This window comes from Triticum dicoccoides, chromosome 5A, assembly GCF_002162155.2.
Source record: "Triticum dicoccoides isolate Atlit2015 ecotype Zavitan chromosome 5A, WEW_v2.0, whole genome shotgun sequence".
Lineage (NCBI taxonomy): Eukaryota > Viridiplantae > Streptophyta > Magnoliopsida > Poales > Poaceae > Triticum > Triticum dicoccoides.
The window spans coordinates 626,387,315-626,396,652 of NC_041388.1; the positions used below are offsets into that span (position 1 = coordinate 626,387,315).

The 9,338-nt window shown below is 45.2% G+C and overlaps 1 pseudogene; it reads left to right on the forward strand.

Moving 5' to 3' along the window:
* The first annotated feature begins 5,751 nt into the window (after positions 1-5,751).
* On the forward strand, positions 5,752-9,338 carry LOC119298171 (annotated as a pseudogene).

The following is a 9,338-nucleotide window of genomic DNA, read 5'->3' on the forward strand; positions in this document are numbered from 1 at the left end:
TATCTTTGGTTTTCATTGATTTTCTTTGGGTTTTTTTTCCTTTCTTCATTATACTTTTGGTTATTTTTTCTTTCTTCTTGGTTTCCTTCGTATTCCTTGATTTTATTTACTTTTTTGTTTCTTTCTTAGTTTTAATCAGTTTCCTTTTTTGACACATGTCTATTTTTTGTGAGTGCACAATATTCATCTTTTAGCACACAAGTGGAACATTTTTTGATACACTTTGGACATTTCAAATACATAATGTACATTCTTTTCTTAAAATAAATGTTTGAAACAGTTTTTTAATACATAGTAACATTCTTGGAATACATCTTGTACATAAATTTATTGGAAATGAATACTTTTTAAACAGCACGAACATTTTTTATATGTATAAAATTTTAAAATCTCCAAGAACATTATTTTGGAAACACATGAATATTTCTTTAAAATGTCACCTGCATTTTTTAATTAGAAATAAACATATTTTTACATTTGTATAAATAATTTTATAAAAGGTCACAAACATTTTTTTTATCATGGGAAATTTTCTTTAAAATGTCGCGTACCTTTTTTAATGGTAGGATACATTTCTGCATTGGACGCAAACATTGTTTTATAATGTATACACTTTTTTTTCTAGAATTTCTACAAGCATATTTTGACGCTCATGAACATTTTTTTTAATTGTCACATACATGTTGTGAATGTATGAAACAATTTTTTGTATTACGCAAATATTTTTTTAACATTTGAAAAACATTTTTTAATTGTCACGTACATTTGTTTTAAATGTGTGACATTTTTTAAATATCACAAAGAATTGTTTTACACCTGATTAACATTTTTCTATACACATTAAACATTTTCTAAATACATGATTAACATGTTTTCAAAATTTTATGTAAAGTGTTTCTTTAGTATACATATTTATTATATTTCGAAATATAAACAACAATAGTAAATAAATAAATAAAAAATAAAACACAAATATGAATTAGATCACAAATATCAGCATGACGCGGCCATATGGTTACCGGCCGGCTCAGCGGCGGCTCCGACGACCCTGTGAAAGGAATCGCTGCGGGCGGCACATAGGTGCGCCATCACGTCAGAGTCAGTCTAGTCACCTTCGCGTGCATACAAACCATTGCCTTCAGTTCATGGATGTTGCGTTGAGCATATCCGTGTCTGACTATTTTTTTTGTGCTGCCTCATGGTGTATTTATCACAAGATGTACTTGTCCGATCCATGTACAATTCAAGATTCTACGGTGTACTATACTTTATACTTTAGTTCCATTCCATGGACGGCTGATTAGGTGTGTCAGATAACAATGGTATATGTGAAGTATCGTATGTATAGCCGGAGTCGTTTATTTATACAGTATAACTGATCCGGATTGTATGTGCTCTACTTCGTCACCTAAAGTCTGAGTATGCTCTTAAGTTTAATTGACACCGATTCCAGTAAGGTAAGCGCCATTAATACTCCCTTCCTTCTGGTTGAAAGGGTCCAATTCAAAAATCTTCCCGGTCAAGGACATAAATTTTTCTGTTTACAAAAGCACTTAATTAGTCTGCTCGTTTTTCTCAAAATATTATTTTCAACAATGCACTAATTACAACACATGCATGTGCGACCATTAAATGACCAAAGACTTTTACATGCATGAGTGAGTTTCCAGGGACTTTTGTTTCCAGGGACTTTTTTATGTAGGGACTAGAAAAAGTCTCGAAATATGAACATATGATGGTGAATAATAAAAATAAGACTAACAAAATGGAAAACAAAATGAGATACTCCCTCCGTCCTTGAAAGAGTTCAAACTATCTCAAAGTTTGATCAAGTTTGTGCAAAAATATACGAGTGTTTGTGAAACCAAATAGGTATATGATGAAAATATATTTTTATCGTGAATCTAATGCTACTAATTTAATGGCATAAATGTTGGTGTATTATTTGTTAAATACCGTCAAACGTAGAAAAGTTTAACTTTCCAACAAAGTTGGAAGTACACTATTTTACGGACGGAGGGAGTAGACCCTTACTACCTTGCGAACCAACTTTTGGTTGGATGGTTAGGACGACAATTCCTAGCCTATCAGGGTTCAAGTCTTAGACTTGACATTTATACTCACATTTTTCTGGATTTATCTTAATCTTTTCGGCGATGTTCGTTCAGTGGAAGAAGATGTTTCCGTTGAGTACGAGACGCTTGTGGTGACCTTATCAACCTTAAGATACTATGTCGACTTATTCTTTGGGAGATGCTCATAGGGGTAGGGTGTCCATGCGTGTGTGTTCATAGGGAAAGTGTATGATTGTGTATGTGAGCGACTTCGATTGTACTGGATTCTAAAAAAAAGACCCTTACTACCTCTGTGTTGGTTTATTAGTCCTCGTCATATTTTGGGTCAAAGTTTGACCACATATTTGACTGAAAATATTAATGAATGCCTCCAAAAATTGTAGTTTTGGATTCATATTTGAATGTAGTTTTTTATATAATTTCTGCGACGTACAGTATAATTTATACTTTATAAGTTAAAATCATATTCAAAATATGACACGACGTACGAGAAGGCTAGTTAACCAGGATTGGGTAGTAAAACGGAAGGGATGGAGTACTAGTCATCATTAATTTCAATAAAAAGCAACCCATTGGGAGTTGAAACAACAAATGCTGAGGTGTTGAGGAGGAGGAGGTGGAGTATTAGTACTGCTGGAGGAGCTCTCTCCGGTGAGCGTCACCACTCACCACCTACTGGCACAGTAGCAGAGGCCAGCGGAAGCGGAAGGCAGCGAGAAGGGGAAAAAAAGGTGGCATGATAAGCAAGGTAAGAATCGCTAGATGTAAAATCTAAGGGCATCTCCGGCCACGCTTCCAACATGCCCTTCCCAGGTGTTTTTGTCATGCCGGCGCCAAAAAAACGGCCCAGTCGCGCCCCCAGAAACCCGTTTTCCGCCGGCTCGGGCCAAATCTGGTGTCGACGGACCCAGGCCAAACCCGGTGCCCTGAGGGCGCTTGGTGAGCCGGCACAAGCGAAAAAGGCGCATGGGTCCGCCCTGGCGGCGTCCCGAGGGCCTTTTCCCGCCGTTTCTTGACGCTTTTCCCTCGCATCCCTCCCGCTCGCTCGCCTTCCTCCCGTCATTCCTTCCCTTTCTTCCGCCAAACCCCCTCCCGCTCGCCTTTCAGTCGCCGCCATGCCGCCAAAGAAGTACGCCATGCCGCGCGCGGCGGCAACCACGACTGGCACCGTAGCCCAGCCTAAGCAGAGGAAGCCGAGGGCGCCGCCATTGAAGCCACCGGGCATGTCGAACGCCGAGTGGAGGGTGGAAGTTCAGCGACGCGACGCAGTCACCGCTGACCGGCGGAACAGGGCCATCGCCAAGAAGGCCCGCGACAACGCGGCGCGTGCGGCGGCGTCCTCCTCATCGGTCGACCACGCGGGGATGATGAATCCACCCGTCGTCAGCCACGCCCAGTACGCGCCCTGGGGACAGCAAGGCGTCGGATCTCCATGGGGATCGTCGTCGCCCGGCTACGCCACGGCGACGCGCACGGTGGGTTCAACCCAAACGTGACCTTCCCCCATGGCCACCCCGCGACGCGCACACCCTCGCCCCGCCTTCGTCGGCGTGCAGTACCCTTCATACAACTACTCGCCGCCCACCTACGCGTCCACACCGACGCCCCATCTCCATCGTGGACCGCTGCCCTTCTCGCACCTCGGCGACGCCGACGACACAGGAGCCGACATGGACGACATCATCGCGACAGGTCGACCGCGGCCGCCGTGTCTCCCGGGTTCGCCACCCAGGACGAGGTAGTGGATCTCAGCGGCGACATGGAGGCCGAGCTCGGCTACGTCTACGGCGAGGACGCGCACGAAGCGCAGGAACCCGAGGAGGAGGAGGAGGAGGAGCCAGCTCCTGATCCGACGAAGGGGCGCCAGAAGAAGAAGCGGACGGCTAGGACAGGCGAAGCGTGCATCAAGTGGACGTCCAAAGAGGAGGAATGCCTCGCCGAAGCATGGAAAGTCGTCTGCCTCGGCCCGACCACCGGCACGAACTAGAGCTTCGAGACGTACTGGGACCGCATCAAGGCCGAGTTCGACGAGCGAAATCTCGTCGACCCCTACTTCAAAGGCGTCTACATGCAGCGCGGCTCCAAGGCGATGGCGAACCATTGGGGGCATATCCAGGGCGCGTGCAACAAATGGCATGGAATCGTCGAGGAGGTCGCGGCTCGCCCGGAGAGCGGCGCCAGCGTTGAGGATCAGGTACGCACGCCGTTCACCCGCATCTCTTCGTCGTCTACGCCCGCCGCCCGCCAACTGTTTGTTCCTCCGCGCAGTTGCTGCGCATGTTCACCATGTATCGGCGCGGTAACCTCGACGCCGACTTCAAGTTCCTCCACGTCTACAAGCGCATTGACAAGTGCGAGAAGTGGGCGGAAGTCCGACGTACCCTTGACAAGGCCAAGGAGACATACAAGCCGGACGCGATGACTCCGAGCGCGTCAGAGGGGCGGCCGGACGGCCACAAGTTGGCAAAGAAGGGGAAAAACGCCGACGCGGCAACCGCGCGAGTGCAGGAGTCCATCGAGCATTGCCTCGCCGACGCCCAGGCCCGGGCCGTCCTACGTGAAGAGAAGACCGAGGCGCGGTGGTCGTCGCTGATGACGAACAGCGCCATCAAGCTCGACCTGCTCTGGACCAACGTCGACCTGCTCCGGACGAACGTCGCCGCGAAGAAGAGGAACACCGACATGGCTTTTCTGATGGGCGGGGCGGACATACTCCAGAGCAACGACGAGCAGCTCAGGGCGTGGTACATGGCGGAGCGCGGCCTCATCCTGAACCAGATGCAGACGGCAACGCCGACGATGCCGACGACGCCAGCTCCCGCGCCCACGGCCGCACGGACGCCAAACCCGAATGACGCCTCTACATCGCCGCCCAGCAGTACCGAAGCCGCGCCGACACAGCCCAGCACCGAAGCAGCTCCGACACCGCCGAGCCCGTGCACGCCGACTCCGCCAACGCCTGGAGCCGACCCCGCCGAGTGATTCGTTGCGCACGCGAACTTGCGACGTGCGGCGCTCTGTTTTTTGTAACGCCAGACTACGTCCGATCGCCGGATTTGTGGCGTCTTTTGTGAGCGGGAACGACCTAGTTCAAATTTCCCGCATCCGGGGGCCGGCGCTTGGGGACGTGACTGGGAGCTAGGTCGCCCCCAGGGGCCGAACTAGCGCCGGCACGCCCCCAGGCCGCTCTATTTAGGCGCTCTGGGGGGCCGAACGGCTGAAGATGCCCTAAGCATTGCATTCCCAGTTCCCAGTCCCAGAATAACTCTTCGAAGTGGCTTCTTTCGATTTAGTTGTCGATGGGGTTGGTGATTCTTTCTGAAAACCCTCTTTCTTCTGTTCCTCTACTAGTGCTGAATTTCCCAGATGATTTTCACCGTTCTTTCCTTGGGTCTTTGCGTGATTCTGAATCCAACATCGAATTTCCCTTTATTAGTAACGTGATCGACGCAAGTACATTTGTGCGTGGAGAGATGAGATTGGGGAGGGTGACGGCGACGTTCCGATGCATGCCGGTGGCCACGCCGTGTCTGCACTGCACGCGCTCTCGATGGGGGAGCACTCCAACACGCCGAAGAATCAGCCGCCGGCGTGGAGGTTGGTGCCGGAGGATCGGGGTTTTTTTGCAGGTCACCACGTCCAGCAGCCAGTTGGCAGAGGGGGGGTCCGATGGACCATGGGGACAAGGATAGGAGGCGGCGTGAGGTTGGCGAGCTTGGACTATCTCAGCTCGGCCAGAAGAAACTGGGTTCGTGGAGAAATCTTCCTTTTCTCTTCAACCATCAAGGATCAAGCCTTTTTATTTTCAACTTAAGAAAGAATCAACCCTAGCCACCACACAGATCTCCTTCTCGCTGGCTGGCGGATTGAGTCTGTCTCCTTCTCCCCCATGGCCGGTTTCAGTTGACAGGAGGCAGGGGAGACCATGAATCTTCATAATCTTCATCAAGGGGCGTTCTTTTTAAAGCATGGACTTGCTTAATACTAATCTGTCCCATAATGTAAGACGTTTTTGCAGTTCAATTTAAACTGCGAAAACGTCATATATTATGGGAGTAGTATATAACTTGCGACCTTCGAAAAATAAATAAAAGAAAGAATTAAAAATCCAAATTCACACTGAGGATACATGAAATTGGGTTAAGTACAAGCCTTCTTATTGTTCATGACTTCATGCCATCTTACCACCTGCCACTGTAAATTAATTTTGCACTGCAGAGGGGCTGCTAGATGGGCACGTCTTTTGGAAGCTGCAAGCTGCAGGATGAGCAATACCAGTACTACAAGAACTTGGATGATGAAAAGAAGTATTTCTTGGTGCTTATGTTGGGTGATTTCCAAGATGCGATGGTAACCCTATTACCCCTCTCTGCTTTTTTAAGACAAATGATGTTTGTACAAGTATCTAGTACTTTAGTTCTGTTATTAATTCAGTCAATTTCTTGACGGGCAGACTATTCAGTTACTTTACAAAAAATTCCACATAGTTTTCTTTGGGCAATTACAAGTAAGGTCCAGAGCCATTTTCGTTTTAACATGTTCCCTCTTACCTGCTCTTTTCACATGAGAGGTGAGAGTAACTCTTACCTTCTTACCTCTCATGTGAAAAAAGAAGGTAAGAGAGACCATGTTAAAATTGCTCGTTTCTTAAAGATTAAGAATACTAGCAGTCAGATATGAGAAAGGCAAAGACGATACACCTTGATTATAACTATTGTCATTTGGATCTTGCGCATAAACTGTCCATAAAAATGTCTTATATCTGTCTGCAGATTTTATTTTATTTGATAAAATTAATCTATTAACAGATCATCTATTAATATCAAGATTTCTTTCTACAGATAATTCCAGAAGAAGTTGTGCGGCGTTTCAAAGGCGAGATCCCAGTAGAGATCAAGCTGGAAACCCGAAATGGTTACAGTCACACCATTGTGGTTGCCAAGTACCAAGAAAAGCTTGTCCTTACAGTGGGTTGGCGGCAATTTGTTGAAAACTATGATCTACAAATGGATGATTCCTTAATATTCAGATACAAAGGGAACTCTCAGCTTAGTGTCATGATCTTTGATAAGCTTGGTCGTGAAAAAGCATTATCGGTTGTTCCGGCTCCTTTTTTGCCTCAGGTCCAAGACAGGCGCAATGAGGCACATGAAATCAGGTGAAATATTAAACTTTATTATTCATGGCTTTATTTCCAGGTACCAAATTTCACTTCAAATGGCTTTTACGCTGCAGGTATTCTCAAAAGATGGATGTGCCTCGGGAAAGAAGAAAAAAGCGGACTGAATATCACTACGCAAACTTGGATGATGAGAAGAAATATTTCTTGGTGCTTATGATGGATGATTTTCAAGATGATATGTAAATTCATATTCAAATACAGTACACTCCCTTTAATTGGTTACTTTTTTATTTTCCTGAAGACCAATGAATTTATACTTTCTAGTTTAAATTCTGATGCAATATATATAGTTTTAGAGACATACACAAACTATATGTAGTTTTGCCATTTTTTATGGTGTCTCATGTTAATTTGATGCGCGGATCGAATCCAGCATGGTAGCACATTCAGAGATGTTTGTTTGCAAAAGGTTTCCTCATAGTTCAAAGTAAAGATACCATGTTCTCTGTATTTCCCTTGGTATGTTATGTAGTCAGATTGAACGTACAAATTTGCTTTGATAATAGAGAGCATCTTTTTATCCTGTTTACGGTCCATTTTTCAAACAATAATATTGGTTGTTTCTCTCCAGATCGTCCCAAAAGAATTTGTTCAGCATTTCAAGGGCGAATTCCCAGGAGAGATGATACTTGAAACACAAAATCGTCCCAGTTGCAAAATTGGAGTTGCCAAGAACAATGGAAAGCTTGTCTTCACAGTGGGATGGGGGAAATTCGTTCAAACCTTTGGTCTAAAGATGGATGACACCATATTATTCAGATACAATGGGAACTCTCAGTTTAATGACATAATCTTTGATGAAGATGGCTGTGAGAAGGCATCATCAGTTTTTTTGGATCCTTCTCCGCCTCCTGTGCAAGAAAGGCACAGAAGTGCTACTGATACTGTGAAAAGTTCTCATGTTCATACTCAGGCAATTCAAACAGAGTCATTTAGCATAGTGGAAGGGATGCCGATGGGGTCACCATGCTTCAAAATGGAAATGGACAAGTCATGTCAAGACAACAACACCGTGATAAGTATTTCCTCCTGCGAGTCATCAGGTCTCAGTTTACGATTATAGATATACCTTCCCTTGCAAATGATTCTCATAGTTTTATAGCTAATATTTAGTTGTTTCTTTTCTTTGCACAGGAGAATCTTCCTCTGAAGAAGAATATGTAGTACATAAAGTGTCTCGTTCCGATTATGTCAGGAAGAGGAAGGCCGGGCAGTTGAAGGATGCCAATGGAGTGACCACACTATCTTCATTTAAGCAGAGGCAGTTGAAGGACCATTACATTACCGCCCACAAGACCAAACTAACTTCAACTCAGAAGGAAGTGGTGAAGCAGAAGGTCCAATCCATATACACAGAGATCCCCATCTTTGTTGCTGCGATGCGCAAGTACAATGTTGTTGTAGAATTCTTGCTGGTGAGTTCCATTTTTTTAATGTGTGTTCTGCATCAATCATGTAGGTGCCCATGTAAACTGTAAAGTGCTGCTTATGGAATATTAATGAAACCACTGTCTGATAATGTAAATTCATAACCAGCAATCTCTAAATTTAATTCAGGTTGCTTTTTACTATCATACAAATTTAGGAAGCAATTTAACATGTTACTTTACAGGGTTTTCTTGCCATTATCTACTAACTCTTTTGTTCACTGTAAACAGACTTTCCCCAGATACTATGCTAAGAAATATCTTGGAGAGGAGCCACACATGTATCTTCAGCGGATGGGCCGGAAGTGGGATGTGTGGTTTAGTGAAAACAATGACTGTAAAAATCTCAGGAGGGGATGGAGACAGTTTGTAGAAGACCACAAGCTGAAGATTGGTGATATCTGCCTCTTTAAACTGTTGAGCATTCAGAGTAGAACCATGGAGGTCTACATCATCCGTGCAAACGATGCCAATTATCGGGCAGGTCTCCAGAATGATAGTGACCAGGAAGCGGCTTTCCAGGGAGGGGCTCCTGCTCATCATGCGCATGGAGTTAAAACTGAAGCTATGGAAGAAGATGTTGTTACCCTTGATGGTGCCTGATTGCCCAAGGAAAAAGTCTGGTGTCTGAAGACTCTGAATCAAGCGTAGCTG